The sequence below is a fragment of the Gopherus flavomarginatus genome, chromosome 6 (genome assembly GCF_025201925.1).
Source record: "Gopherus flavomarginatus isolate rGopFla2 chromosome 6, rGopFla2.mat.asm, whole genome shotgun sequence".
NCBI lineage: Eukaryota > Metazoa > Chordata > Testudines > Testudinidae > Gopherus > Gopherus flavomarginatus.
In genome coordinates, this window is record NC_066622.1 from 113,912,592 (window position 1) to 113,929,564 (window position 16,973).

The window sequence follows — 16,973 nt, forward strand, 5'->3', positions numbered from 1 at the left end:
TGAAGAATCGATTGCACACTCCTGCAGAATGTGGACAAATAAAAGAATAGGAGTTTTACGATGTTGTTGACCATTTTTACACAACGTCTATCATAGTTAGAGCACTGTAGGCCTGCCTTTGAGTACACCAAAAAGTTTGTGTGAGCTCTGCTGAGGGATATGCCACAATGGGTGCAAATGCAAGACAGTCACCCTGCGTGCCACATCAGAATTTCCACCTTAAATATGTTGCATGAGAATAGTCTCTTTGATGAGCTGTCTAGTGCAAAATCAATTATCTCCAGTTGTCTTTCAGACTGGAACTATCAATGAACGGCCATCACTGAAAGGTGGCAGAGGATTTTTCAGGACCATAATGCAGTAAAAATACACAGATCTATCCAAGGCTGTGGAATTTGTACTGTATCTACCTGATACTACAGCACCTGTTGAATGTGTCCTTTCAATTATGAATGATTTGTGGTCTCCTGAAAAATCACATCTGAATGTCTCCACAATGAAGACTGTCTTGTGTGTGTGAGTTAACTCTTCTCTAGACAAGGGGTTCCCAAACTTGGTTTGCAGCTTGTTCTGGGTAAGCCCCTGGTGGGCCGCAAGACGCTTTGTTTACCTGAGCGTCTGCAGGTACGGCCCCTCGCATCTCCCAGTGGCTGCAGTTCGCCATTCCCAGCCAATGGGAGCTGCGGGAAGCGGCGCGGGATGAGCCACTGCATCCCGCAGCTCCCATTGGCCGGGAATGGTGAACCGTGGCCACTGGAAGCTGCGAGGTAAACAAAGTGACTTGCGGCCCACCAGGGGCTTACCCTGAACAAGCCACAAACCAAGTTTGGGAACCCCTGCTCTAGACTGTACTGCATTCTACAACAAGTAGCTGAAAGACAAGCAAACTCTGAGAAAAATAGCATCATCAGAGAAATACAATGGGTATCAAGCAGCTTTACATTCTGAAAAATGACAAGACAAGGAACAATTCCAGTAAAATACATGAAACCGTGAAATATATGAACATATATATATAAAACACATGAAACTTCCTTATCTTTTTTGAATACTGTAAGTAAACTCCCCTGAGCACTGACCATCTCTTACCTGGTGTCCCGTTTTCAGTTTAGGGAAATATGATAACCCTATGTTAAACACTAACCATATCCTTAGAAACCAAACAATTATTTTTTCAGAGGTGTAAATTATGACAAGTTTAGCAGTGGCACAGTGTCCCAATGTTCTAATAAAATGCCTAGCAGACACTAATGATGTGTTCATATTTTATCTGATTATATATGCAAAGTTATATAATTTGTTTAACTAGGCACTGGCAATTAGATAACAAGGTGATATATGCCTAATTATTATGTATAACATCTAGTGAGACAAAGCTGAGATGCTCCCTCATGATGGACTCCCCAGTCTTTGTGCAGAAAGGCTGAGCAGGCTTCTTGGGGTTACTACTCTGAACCCCATTCATGTGAGCCAAAAATGAGCAGAGAAGGAGGACAGGCAGAGTTTCCCCCACCAAAATGCAACAGCTCTCAACAAAACCAACCACAAATTGCTCTGAGCCAGAACGGTAGGAAAAGTAATTTTCTCCTGGCACAGACAAAGGGTAGATATTGGGGCAGAAGCTTGACTCCACTCCCTCCCTCCCCAGTTTTTGCTCTGCATAGTGCCTGCATTCACCCCTCACCTAGTGGAACTATCCGAACAGATCACAACAGGAGTCTGAGGAGCTGTCCTACTCCCCCCGTGCCCTATGATAGCTGTATTAGTCTGGGTCAGAATCTAGGTCTCTAAGTGCTAACAATATTTAAATGTGGATGTGCATTCATTATAGTTTGGTGCCTTGCTCCATCCTTAAACTTAGTTAGTATGGCTGTAAGTTTAGATAATTTTGAAGTAGGCTGATGAAGTACACACTCAGATGATGACTGTCTTCCTCAACTTCCTGTGCAAAATATATTGTGCCCTTTTCTAACGCCAAAAAAACAACAACAAAACCCCTGAATTAAAAACACTTCTATAAAACAAATTTGTTCTTGGTCTGAGAACTTACACAACATACTTCACCCAGAGAAAACTTATCAGCCAAGTTATAAACAACTGAGAAAAACCTAGGGGCTATAATGAAAATGCAAAAAGACTCCCTAAATAACTATAACAGAGATGGGTCCCACCATAATGTTCCCTATGGTATGGGTTGTATTTTTCCTGTTTTTCACAGTGACATATTTGGTTAAGCACAGCAAAGATGACAGAACAATTTCCAAAAAGACAAATAAGAATTCCCTTGTTAACACTTTTTCTTTTTTTCCTTTCAGAGAAAGCAAGTCTGCTGGAAACAGATTTACATCTTGAGTATATATGGCTGTAAGAGTTTAAAGATATTTTGTAGTTATAACTGTAAAGAAAATTCACTTGCTATCTTTCCATTTCTCCTTGACACATCTTCAGAAGAACAGCAATATTTGTTAAGATGTTGGTATACTTGACTGCTGTGGTATGGCTATTTCTCTTCCCTTGCTGTTAATTATTTTCTTTGTTTCTAGCAGTTTGTTTTTCCCAACTGATAAATATAATCAATTTGAAGAATGCTACAATAAGTAACTGCACGAATATATTTAGCATGTAGAAGATTTGTTCTCCTTCATCATTATACCAGAAGTACAGTTTGATTTATATTATTATTTGCTCCTACCACCAATTCATTTATTTCAACAGAAAACTGGTAGGTGCTGAAAAGAGAATAGTCAATGTTTAATATTACATCTTTTTTTATTTTTTCCAGCTTAAAATTACCTTCTTCAACCCATTGTGAAAAAGTTAGAGATGGATTTTACAGGAACACCATTACCCACCCCACATCCCAACCTCTGGATCCAGATTAGGATACAAATTTGGGCACTCTGATTAGCTGCTAGAAAAAGAAGTGTTACTCGACGAAGTGGGTATTTACCCAGGAAAGCTCATGCTCCAATACGTCTGTTAGTCTATAAGGTGCCACAGGACTCTTTGCTGCTTTTACAGATCCAGACTAACACAGCTACCCCTCTGATACTTTAAGGGGCATGTCATTCTATTACTAATGTATAAATAGAGGGGAAAAGCTTGAGATAGTTGAACTCATTTGGGGACTTCTTTGGACTCTCCGTCTGGATACATCTTGCTGTCCCCACCGGCAGACGGAAGATCTGGCCAACGGAAGCCTGTCACTGTGTCACTCGAAAGCCACACTCAGTTTTGTAGTTTTGTAGTTCTTGTAGTGTGGGGCCCAAAACTGGATACAGTTCTCCAGATGAGGCCTCACCAAGGTTAAATAGAGGGGAATGATCACAATCTTCGATCTACTGGCAATGCCCCTACTTATACAGGCCAAAATGCTGTTAGCCTTCTTGGCAACAAGGGCACACTGTCGACTCATATCCAGTTTCTCGACCACTGTAACCCCTAGGTCCTTTGGATTTTCAGGAGGTAGTCTCTTGTTTGGAATGTGCATCTTTGTGCAGATGCATGCACACAACACACTCACCCCTGCATGTGCTAGGCTCATATAGCCTGCCCATCATCATGATCATCTTGGAATGTGCCCAGGACAACATTTTGTTTCAGAAAGTGGAGGAAGTAACCAGGAGGGCAGCTATTTTACACTTAATGCTGACAGGGAGGAATTCTGATGGTGGAAGACAATTTGGTGAAAGTGACAATTAAATGGTAGATTTCATTATTCTGAGGAAGGAGTAAGAGCCACAGAATAAGGATAATAGACTTTAAAAAAAATACTTTAACAAATTCAGGATACTGGTAGGTAGGATTCCATGGCACGAAAACATAAGAAAAGGAGTTCAGGAGAGCTGACAGTTTCTCAGAGAGAAAACATTAAAGTCATAGCATCAAACTATCCATATGCAAAGGAAAGGTAGGAAGAATAAGAGGTCGATATGGCTGCATTGGGAGCTCTTTAATAACCCAAAATCAAAAGAGTACATGAAGTAGAAACATGGAGAAATTGCTAAGGCTGAACACAAGAGAATAGCGCAAGCATGTAGGGATAAAATCAGACAGGCAAAAACACAAAATGAGTTGTGCCTAGCCCGGGACATAAAAGCAATAAGGGCTGGTCTACACTATGGGGGAAAATCAATCTTAGATATGCAACTTCAGCTACGTGAATAACGTAGCTGAAGTCGAAGTATCTAAGATCGAATTACTCACCGTCCTCATGGCGCGGGATCAATGTCCGCGGCTCCCCCTGTCGATTCCGCAACTCTGTTCGGGTTGGTGGAGTTCCGGAATCGATATAAGCGCGTTCGGGGATCGATATATCGCGTCTAGGTGAGACGCAATATATCGATCCCCGAGCAATCGATTGCTACCCGCCGATACGGCGGGTAGTGAAGACGTACCCTAAGAACAGGTTCTGTAAGACCATTAGAAGCAAGAGAAAAATGAAGGAAAGAATAGGTCCATCACCTAGTGTGAAAGGAGAGCTACTAATGGATTACACCAAGAAGGCTGAGATGTATAACTACTTTGATTTAGTCTTCATTAAAAAGACTAATTGTGACAAGATGCTTAACACAATAACTTAATAGTAATGCCAACAAGGAAGGAACACAACCCAGAATACGGAAGAGCAGGTTAAAGAATATTTAGACAACTTAGATGCATTCAAGTCAGCAGAGCCTGACAAAATTCACTAAGGTGCTTAGGACACTAACTGAAGCAATCTCATAACCACTGGCAAATATCTGCAAGAACTCTTAGAAAATAGTTGGGGTCCCAAAGGAATGAAGAAGTGCAAATGTAGTACCTAACTTTAAAAATGGTGAACAATATGGTGATAAGCAATAGCCATCATACAACTAATTTCCTTCTTTGACGGTTACTGGTGTACTGGATAAGGAATGAAGCAGTAGATGTGATATATCTTAATTTTAGTAAGGCTTTTGAGTAGGGCTGTCAATTAATTGCAGTTAACTCATGTGATTAACTGAAAAAAAATAATCGTGATTAAAAAACTTAATCACAATTAATCACAGTTTTAACCACACTGTTAAACAATAGAATACTAATTAAAATTTATTAAATATTTTTGGATGTTTTTCTACATTTTCAAATATATTAATTTCAATTATAACACATAATGCAAGCGTACAGTACTCACTTTACATTTTATTACAAATATTTGCATTGTAAAAAAGATAAAAAGATATAGTATTTTTTCAATTCACCACATACAAAGTGTATATAGTGCAATCACTTTATCATGAAAGTGCAACTTACAAACATAGATTTTTTTTGTTACATAACTGCACTCAAATACAAAAGAATGTAAAACTTTAGCACCTACAAGTCCTCTCAGTCCTACTTCTTGTTCAGCCAATCATTAAAAGAAACAAGTTTGTTTACATTTAGGGGAGATAATTCTGCCCGCTTCTTATTTACAATGTCACCTGAAAGTGAGAACAGATGTTCGTATGGCACTTTTGTAGTCAACATTGCAAGGTATTTACGTGCCAGATATGCTAAACATTTGTATGCCTCCTTCATGCTTCGGTCAACATGTTGCCATGCTGATGACACCCTTTAAAAAAAATAAGGTGTTAATTAAATTTGTGACTGAATTCCTTGGGGGAGAATTGTATATCTCCTGCTCTGTATTTTACTTGCATTCTGCCATATATTTCATGTTATAACAGTGCTGGATGATGACCCAACATGTTGTTAGTTTTAAGACTACTTTCACTGCAGATTTGACAAATGCAAAGAAGGTATTAATGTGAGATTTCTAAAGCTATCTACAGCACTCAACCCAAGATTTAAGAATCTGAAGTGCCTTCCAAAATTTGATTGAGATGGGATGTGGAGCATGCTTTCAGAAGTCCTAAAAGAGCAACAACACTCAAATGCGGAAACTACAGAACCGAACCATCAAAAATCAACCTTCTGCTGGTGGCATCTGACTCAGATGATGAAAATGAACATGCGTTGGTCTGCACTGCTTTTGATGGTTATCAGGCAAAACCCATCAGCAGCATGGATGCATGTCCTCTGGAATGGTGGTTAAAGCATGAAGGAACATATGAATCGTCAGCATATCTGGCATATAAATATCTTGCAAAGCTGGCTACAACAGTGCCATGAGAATGCCTGTTCTTGCTTTCAGGTGACATTGTAAACAAGAAGAGTGCAACATAATCTGCAAATGTAAACAGACTTGTTTGTCTGAGCGGTTGGCTTAACAAGGAGTAGGACTGAGTGCACTTGTAGGCTCTAAAGCTTTACATTGTTTTATTTTTGAATTCAGTTATTTTTTGTACATAATTCTACATTTGTAAGTTCAACTTTCATGATAGAGAGATTACACTACAGTACTTGTATTAAGTGCATTGAAAAATACTATTTTATTTTTACAGTGCAAATATTTAAAATAAAAAATATAAAGTGAACACTGTATACTTTGTATTCTGTGTTGTAATTGAAATCAATATATTTGAAAATGTGGAAAACATCCAATATATTTATATCAAGAATATTCTATTTTTGTTTAACAACGCAATTAATCGCAATTAATGTTTTTAATCACTTGACAGCCCTACTTTTGACACAGTTCCACAAGACAGTCTTGTAAGCAAACTAGGGAAAGGTGGACTAGATGAAATTACTATAAACCAGATGCATACCTGGTTGAAAGATTATACTCAAAGAGTAATTATCAATGATTTGCTGTCAAACCATGAGGATGTATCCCATGGAGGTCAGAAGTTGTCTGTCTTGGATCCAGTACTATAAAATATTTTCATTAATAACTTAAATGATGGAGTGGAAAGTAATCCATACATTTTATAAGCATACATCAGTCTCAAGTGGGTTGCAAGCACTTGGTAGGACAGCATTAGAATACAAAAGAACCTTGACAAATGGGAGAATTGAGCTGAATTCAACAAGATGAAATTCAAAAAAGACAAACGTAAAGTTCTATACTTAGGAAGGAAAAATCAAATGCAGAAATGTGAAATGGTGATTAACTTGCTAGGCAGTGATACTACAGAAAAGGCAGTGATACTACAGATTAAATATGAGCCAACAATGTGATACCACTGTAAAAAAAGGGTAATACATTCTGGAGGTGTATTAAAAAGAATGTCGTATGGACTAGATGATCTCTTAAAGTCCCTTCCATCCATACATTTCTATGATTCATGTTAGGATATAGATATCAAGCCTGTCTGGCCTATACTTTAAGAATTTAGGTATATTCTTATCACTTACCTAGTTATAGAGGTGTAAAAGAAAGAATCAAAATCATTGTCTATCTGTGTAAGGGCCTTCTCTCACTGTGACAGTCTGAGGCCTTGTTTAGTCATATTGAAATAAGGCAATCTGAGGCTGTTAGGAAAGTGATTCGATCGATCACCGCCAGAGAAAGGGAAGAGCCTAAACCATGTAAAAGGAAATTTAGTTTGATAGTTTTCTGTCTGGTAAGAACTTATCAATAGACACAGCTGGAGAACCCTTATGTCTGTATAGATGTAGTTGTAAAACCCTTATATCTGTAAAGATGTGGTTGTGAAATCCTCACTTCTGTATTGTTTTGTATATTTATTTGCATGGTCTCTGTCTGCTTCTGTGATTGTTTCTGTCTGCTGTATAATTAATTTTGCTGGGTGTAACCTAATTAAGGTGGTGGGATATAACTGGTTAGCTAATCATGTTATAATATGTTAGGATTGGTTAGGTAAATTTTAGTAGAATGATTGGTTAAGGTATAGCTAAGAATATTACTATATAAATTAGGGGCAAACAGGAAGTAAGTTGAGATTTGAAAATAAGGAAAAAGGAACTTGAATTTAAGCTTGCTAGAAGTTCACCCCAATAAATATTGAATTGTTTGCACCTTTGAACTTCGAGTATTGTTGCTCTTTTTTCATGCGAGAATGACCCAGGGAAGTGTGAGAGTGAAGGAATAAGCCCTCTAACAATTCAGTGCACCTGAATGTCCTGTTCAGGGGTGGCAAGTTATACGGGCCTGTGGTGCCCTGGCTACAGCAAATTCAGGGCTAGGTTGTATTTTTAGATGTAAAAAGTTTTTCTAAATAGCCTTGATTCATCAGGTAAGTATTTCAGAAGTGCTGTCCTTTAACAAAAATCTTGTTATATGTTATATGTAGCGGGGGAGGGATAGCTCAGGGTTTTGAGCATTGTTGTGAGCTGGGTTGTGAGTTCAATCCTTGAGGGGGCCATTTAGGGAACTGGGTAAAAATCTGTCTGGGGATTGGTCCTGCTTTGAGCAGGGGGTTGGACTAGATGACCTTCTGAGGTCCCTTCCAACCCTAATCTTCTATGATACTATGTCTAGGAGCAATCAGTATGCTCCTCAATGTTTGGGGCTGGGTCTCTCCCCTGGCCCCACCTGCTGCCCCAGAGCATCCCCTGTCCCTGCCTGTCACCTCCCCTCCTGCTCCGTGCTGCACTCCCTCTCTGGCCGCTGCCACTGCTGGCTATAAGGGAGCGGTGCCAGGGCAGGCTGAGGTGGCTGCTGCACATGAGTAGAGAAAGGCGCATGGCAGCCCCCCACCCTCCTGGCAAGTGACTGCAAGTTGACTTTGAGGGCAGGGGACTTATCCTGGCTGGATCTCCTGAGCAGCATCCAGGGGTGGGCTTTGGTGAATGTTGTGCTGCTGGTGGGGAGAGGTCTGGTGGGAGTCCTCCTCTCTGGCCCCCCTCCTCAGTCCCAGGACAGCCTGCCTGTTGCACCCCAAACTCCTCATCCCCAGCCCAGCCCCATGCCCCACACCTGCTCCTGCTCCCCAAACCCCTGTCCAAGCCCAGAGCCTGCACCCAGCACCCAAACCTGTTCTGGTCACCACCAAAAATTATACAAACCTGCTGCCTCTGGTCCTGTTTATGCAGGTGATAGAAATAATGTGTTTTATATGCATCACCTGTACAAGCAAGTGATGGCATGTATCCCCTGGGCATGCATGGTGAAGTTCACCATTACACACAGAGCTGGCACAAGCCTGATGCCTGGTCTAAAAAATCCTTAAGTAGTTAAGACAACTTGTGCTGGCTTTCTGCCCAGTAGTACAAAACAAACAGGTGTATGTGTATTCAGAGATGTGTGTGCCCAAGCAAAGGTCAAATTGAGGCCTTATTGAAAAAGCAGGTCTATAATTTCCAAAGCATTTTTCTCAGTTCCTCAGGGACTTATCCATGTTGAGAAGATATTTTGTATGTGTGTGTGGCTTGTTTTTAATGCTGTTTGTTGAAAGATATTTTGACTTTGCTTCATGATTTCAGCAGCTGTCTTTTGATAACTATAATCCCAGTGCTTGCAAATCATCACTTCTTGTGATTCTTTTGCATACTTTATACTATCTGTTTTTAAATGGTTGCACTGAAGTGAGTGATTTGTAAGTGAGGGATTTGTTAAATGGGATTTTCATGGATCTTGACAGCCTATTGAAAGTAATGTACCATTTTTTGTGGTTTTTCAGTAGTAGTTTTTGTTTTCTGGAAATGACTCTCCAATCACAATTTAGTTAATGTTTAATCCCAAATCTGTTATTTACACTATAGCTGTGTCTGCTTCACTTTTCTAATTTTAGATTTTTTTCTTATGGAATATTGAAAAACTGTAGCGGGGGTTACTCTTTTTCTGTAAAGTACCATAAATGCTGGCACTTGCTGGTTTTGTTCATTTGTTCTGAACTATCAAAAATGAGACAGGGGTGTATTTTCAGATGTAAAAAGTTTTTCTAAATAGCCTTGATTCATCAGGTAAGTATTTCAGAAGTGCTGTCTTTTAACAAAAATCTTGTTATATGTACTATGTCTAGGAGCAATCAATATGCAGCATGTATTGCACATTATTACTGCATATTACTGTCAAATGTGAACAAAGTGTTATAGTTCCTACTAAATAAGTGCAAGCCCTTACACATGTGAGGAATGATCTGCTTAGGTGCAAGTCTTTTGTCTTCAGTGGATTGATTGCTTGTGTGAACAAGGATTACTCATGTCTGTAAGGATTTGCAGGAGTGGGCCTTATATGCATTAATTACTCTTGTATCATGTTCAGACTTCTCATTCTTGCATTCTGAGCCCTGAACATCCTGGCCCAGCTCATCATTAATTGTCCCCTATTCCTGATTTGCTTACTGTATTCTGCTAGTTCATTTTGCCTTATTGCTCCCTTGGACTTGTTCTCCAATAAACCAAACTCCCTTGAGCCTGCATGCCATACAGCCTCTCTCTTTCATCAAAACTCTCCTTCTAACACTGGATGGAGGTCAATGATAGAAGGCTGACCCAAAAAAAGCAAGTTTTTTATGGAGAGAGAAGTTCTATGGCAGACCATGTCACAAAGGACTCTCCAAGCATCCTTACGGTACAGAATCACTTGTATAAGACTTCAGGAAGCAATAAAGCAAACGAACTGTAGGAGGCACTGAGGTAGAGATGAGAGATGCTTTACAAACAGATCCAAATGAAAGACCATTCACTGCCCGGGTGACCTTAAAATCAGACAATTTGATCCTCCAGTCCTTATTCATACAAGAAGTTTTTCTTCATAAGCATAGTCCGACTGGAATTAATGCAACTACTCGTATGAACAAGGACTCAAATTGACTAGGGAGAGTTTATTTATTTTATATGGATTTTCCACTGCCATGTGCCCACTTTATACTGTACCACTATTCCAAAACACCCCTAACCATGGTATGCATGGACATAGGATGCTCACTCAGTGTAGAAGAATATTCAGTGGTGCAGAGCTAATGTAGTATCTCTTACCCCATCATTACCCTAGGCTAGCAGCAGAGAACATGGGGATGTCATATTGGTCCGTTAGGCACTCCAGCTAACATAAGGGAACTGGATGGGCACACAACCAACCTAGGAATGCGTTAGCGCAAAGTTGATTAAACCCACATTTGCACCTCTTTTCCTGAGATGCACTCCTCGGGCATAACCGAGGTTCTTAATGCAACTGAAATATTATTACAGGATCAGGTGGTCCCTTTGGCTACCTGTATTACCCAAGCTACAGAATGTTAACTCACTGAGTTAAAACTGAAAATAGAAATGGCCAAAGGAGAATTTCAGTCTTCTTATAATACATTCAGACCAAAAACGATTGCCAAAGATGCAAACAGTCTACTTAATTTTCACGGTGATGTTTCATTTAGTACAAACAGCAGCTCTTAAGATGGGAATTGTTTCTGAAATAAAATCAGGTATGTTAATATTGGTCTCTATTTTTTGTTAAAGTAATGTATAGTAGACACAATGGAAAAGTACATTTTTTCTGTTATACAGTATTTGTGGTCTGTACATTTTGTAACACCATATAACTGTGCTGCAGCATTATGTTGTGTCCTGTACCCTGACAGCAGCAGGTACTACGGAAGAAACATATTTCCAGTAATCTTATAATAAGCATTCTAGTGAACATTCTTGTAAAATACTAAATTGGATCTTTACACTTCTACCTGCATAAAAATGAGTAATAACTATAACGCTTATCCCTATATTCCATTATAATTAGAAATTAAAACTAAAATATCTGGATAGTTACTTGTAGACTGCCATTCTATCCTGTCATATGCAAGAATTTAAGTACTTTCACATGTTGAAAATCCTTGCATTTCCCATATAAATATTCACTGGATGCTTTTAAGTTGTTTTTTTTTTTTTTGTCTGTATAATAAATATTACTGGGAAGCTCACTGGAAAATTAAAGTAGTGCCTGAAACTGACTGTCCTTCGATGATATATTGTGTATGAATTGTGTCCTATGGCGATTATTCCGGTTCCTGAACATCATACTTCTTGTACCTCATCATCAAAATATTTTATCTTCCAACTTCTAAACCATGGTAGACATATACATTTCCTAATGGATTTTCTGTTTAGCTGTCACTTCAGCTGCTACAGTAAGAAGTAGTATGAACATTTAAAAATACCTTAAACAAATTCATAGCAATATTGGATATTTCAGACAAACTGGGTGCTGGTGTTTATTAAGTATTATAAGGGAGCTAGTGGTAAGCCCTATAGTTTGATTGCTTAACCCCTCTATCATTTTAAAAAAGGCTTGTGACTTTTTTTTTTAAGATAGAAGCATTAACAACTTCATTGTTTGAAGCAGCCTTTGAAGTTCGATAAGAACAAAGCCATTGGGCTAGAGATATGCATTTAACGTGTCCCATGAAATTCTATTCCAGTGTGGCTGTGTTATAAACTGCTAAAATGGCCATTTACCTTATATTCCTTAGAAAACTTTTGGCAGGCTGTCAAAACAGCAACTGAAAATGAATGAAAAAAAGCCAGCCATGCCACCAACAAAACAACAGCAGCACCACCAACACACTGCACCAGCAATGCCTAGAAGCTGCTGGAACAGCTGTAGTGGGAGGGTATGGGGAAGAGAGGATCCAGGATATGGCACCAGGAGCCAATTCCCCACTCCTGGGATAATACCCTTCTCCTGCTGCCAGATAGTGCCATTACTCATGTAGCTGAAACTCTTATCCATTTCACACAGGTTCTTTTAGGGCCTTCATCACCATAGTATCTGAGCACCTTCCAGTAGTGCATTGAGCAACACGTCTAACAGCTGTCAAGCGTGGCTCATTCTTTCTCTCTTCTTTTACTCATGGTGATAATTGTGGGTGTAGTATAGTATTTTGTTTTGATAAGTTTGTTAAGGGTTTTTTTAAAATTATATGTACATGTTGCTATATGTTTATATTAGAGAATGGAAGATGGTGAGGTTTTTGATGGTTGTTAGTTCCTGTGAGAGTCTAGTATCAGCTCCTGAGAAATCTTTGGTTCCTGTACAGACACATTTTATTTTTTTAATGGGATATACCATTATGTCTTGAGAGGGGCTCTCTCAACGACAGTCTTCAAAATGGATTTTAGGCAAACTTTGAGCTACCTGAGCCCAGGTCACTGAACACCTTGAAGAAATGGTAATAAGGAGCAAGACCTTGAACTTGACTTGATATTCTGTGGGAAACTAGGGTAGAAATAGGGAGACAGGTTTGATGTGCTCGTGGTAGCCTGTGTTACTGAGGAGACATTGCATTGTACTGTACCAGTTGGAGTTTCCTGACAGTTGATGTCTTCTTGCTCAGGTATATTGCATTGCTGAACTATAGCCAGGAGGCTGAAGGAGCATATATCTGATGTCAAGTAATCATCCATCAGGATGGGGTGTAGTCTCCTGGCTGGCGGAGATGTTTGAAAGTGTTAATGGGGCAGGACTGAGACCTGTGGGATTCCACAAGTCAGGGTCTGGTGGTAGAAGTGAAATTTTCCACCACTATCCCTTGAGGGAGTCCCTCCGGGAAGGACTCAAACTGAACCCCCATTATTGCACATCCCTCGGCCCACACCACTTCCAGCAGCTCCCATTGGCCTGGAGCAGCGAACCACAGCCACTGGGAGATGCAATCAGCTGAACCTGTGGACACAGCAGGTAAACAAACCGGCTTGGCCCACCAGGGGCTTTCCCTGCACAAGTGGCGGAACAAGTTTGGGAACCACTGTCCTAATTTTACAACACTAATGTTATTTTTAAGGTAGTCTTTTGTATGTAATTTTCATATACATCAGGCGTTTTGCTTTATTAATAGTTTTTACATTTTCAGAATTATTTGATGAAGTAAAGAGATGAGAGGCAGTCAAAGATAAAAACTGCACTTGAAAGGGAAAATAAACGTTGATGCATTAAAAAACATCAAGACAAGGTCAACTTTCTTTGCCCTGAATTATGCATTTTCTGTCAAGCAGACAAAGGTACCTTATGTCACATGCTTTCAGTTGTAAGACTTAACAGTAATAAACTGAGTTCCTGGCATCTGTTTGACAATGTCCTTAGGACTGACCATCTCAAAATCCTTACACTGTATATAAAGGAGGGCATTAGTTATATTCGTATGAGTACTCCCATTGAATTGAGTGGATAATTGCCCAGCATTGTGAGTAAGGCATTCACAATCTGGCCCTGGTCCTGTTCTTTTGATTATTTAAATTTTTCACTCTTATACATTTCCCTATTTTCTGTGTCTCTAGTAGGATAGTTTGTAATATTGTTTTGCTTTGTTATGTGCAAGTATTTAATCAGTCTGGTCACAGTCATGGTTTTTCAGTTTAGGGCAAGTCCTAGAGGTGAATTCTCTTCCTCCATATCGGCTCATGATGCCCCTCTCATATCTAGTATGTATCTCTCCATCTTTTTGTTTCCATTTGCTTATTCTGTAAAAACATTTGGCTCCATATCCCCTTACCAATCCCACTGAGTCTCCTAGTTTGCAACACTGGTTTTGTTCTCAGCAGGTTTCCACATCATCACTGAATTCTGTGATTTCAGCACACAGTAACATCATACATCTTGAAGAAAGCCTTAGGTAGAGCTGGATATTTTCTAGAATTCTTTTTGCTGCAGAGAAGTCAACGAGAAAACATGTTTTTTATCTTGCTGTACATTTGTTTGAAAATTGCTTGAAATAGGGGCTTAAGTTGGAAAAAGTATGCAAGCTGGGTGCTGGGAGCAGTTGTAGTGTCTGTGTGGGAAGGTGGCATGAGCACTAAAGTGAAAACAATTATTTCAAATATATTTCATTTTATCGCACAAAGGAAATGATTAAGCATCCAGAAGGCAGACTTCACCAGTAGATCATTATTTTAATTTAAGATGTATTACATTATATTTATTATATTATAAAATGGTTGAAAACAAGGAAGAGTATCAGAAGAGAAAGTTACAATGAGGAAAAAAAGGCTCACTAATTCATTTTCCATCTTAGAGCTGCTGCACTGCAAAAGCCCTTTTGTGTGAATTACATTTTCGTTTATCGCTCTATTGTATGAATTCTTTTTAGTATTGATGGGACGGGAAACATTATTTATTGATCTAAACAATGTTTGGTGTTATATCCAGATGGGCTCATATTTTCTTCTGAATCAAGTTAAAAAAGAAAGAGACACACAAGTCACCGCAAGGAGACAAGTTCATGATCTAGACAATATCTACTAATAAGATAGTAGAAATATTCATCTTGAAGCTAAAAGCACAATTATTTAGGTATGGTTTACCAAAGCAGACGTTACTTCCTGACTGTTTTCTGTGCAGTTAGCACGAGTGTTGCCGTTGCTTATGTCTGCTGAGGTAGAGCTAAACAGGGTATCACTAATTGCCCACTAACAATTGTGGGGGAATTCTGTGCTACTGTGCATGCACAGAATTAATCTCCCCTGCAGATTTATTTGCTTCTCTGTGGAAAAATGACTTTCTGATGGGGAAGCAAAGGGAAGCCACAAGAGCAGTCATGCAATTTGCCCCAGCAGTATATTTTGGGTGCCCAGGGCAGCCAGCAGAGAGGTAAATCATTGTGAGGAAGGAGGTGGGACTGGTGAAGACCCAGATGGACCTTGCACCAGACTCAGCTGTTAGTCCTGCCTAGTATGGGGAATACATGACTTCCTCTTTCCTTGCACAGCATCTGGGGCCAGGTCCCATGTGCTTATGTGCATTTCCTCAGTAAGTCATTAAGATTGTTTGGCCTTTTTTACTGTCATACCTGAAAGGCTACCTGTGGATGTTTTAACCTCATGACATGTTTCAATAACCCATACATAGCCAAACTTCATAACGTCACATACAACAATAACACATACAATCCAATGAGATATTGTCTAGCAGATGAAGACTTTTAGAATGACACCTCACAAGACATACTTTGTATAAGGAATATCATAATTACACGACAGTGGTGAATATTGGGGTGTCAGGGTGTCACACCTGGAGCCCTACCCCACTGAACCCCCCCATACCCAGACCCCCATGCTGAGCTCTATTCCTCCTCTACCCAAATACCACCCCTACTGAGTCCCAACCACCTTCACCTGGACCCCCCTTTTTACAGTCCCATTACCATTGCACCCAGAACCCCCCAACAAGCCCCTGTGTATCCAGATTACCCCACACAGATCCCTCTCAACCCACTCCTGGATCCCCCCCACACTCAGCCCCTCCACACTTGAATCCTGCTGGGCTGAGCCTGCTTGCCCACACCTGGTGCACTTAGCAAGGAGAGGCAGGGCCCTGGGGTGTTTCTGGAGCAGGCCCAGTCCTTGGGCTGTGTCAGGGTTGTGTGTAGCCTCACTGATGAGTCCGTGTCCCAAGTATGGGAGGGAGCTGCAGAGTGATCTCCCACCTCTGTGCAGCCAGTGGCGTATGCGCCCCAATGCCATGCTGGAGCCTCCACATTTATTTGACAGATAAAATTTACATAATTTTGCAGACTTTTAAGCTATTGTATGAAGAATTTTAAATTTTTTGATGCAGAATGCCCTCAGAAGTAAATTGTAGAACTTCTTAGCATTTTGATATAGATGATTTAATTTATTTTCTCCCAACTAAATCATTTTACACCTTTAAAACTTTACCAGTGACCTCAGCAGTGAATAACTTCCCCAATGCAAGGAACACATGACAGATTTGCTGATCTGTTGAAACAATTGATATAAAAGCTTATGAAGTCACTGGTAAGATTTGGCATAAGTTTGATGAAGTTAGAGAACATATTACTTTTTAGTATCTATTAGGAATGGAAATGAAAGCCTTATGCACCACTAGAGTTTGTTGTGTGTAGCATTATAGGGAAATATGAAGATAGAAAAGAATGCATAATTCTTTCCCCTTAAATTCTTCTTTCAAGTATTTTATGGTTTGGGATAGTTGGAATGTGTCCTGTCACAACCTTAATTGCTGTAGTGTTTGCTAATTAGTATTAAACTCAGTCCTTAGATAGTACTTTTTACAATGCTGGATTAATATTATCTCCACTTTATAGGTCAGGAGGTTAAGATAAAGAGAAGTATAATGTCTTACTCAGTCTCTCACAGCAAGTCAACAGCAGAACTGGAAATGAAATCTAGGTGTCTTGGCTCCCAGTTCTGTG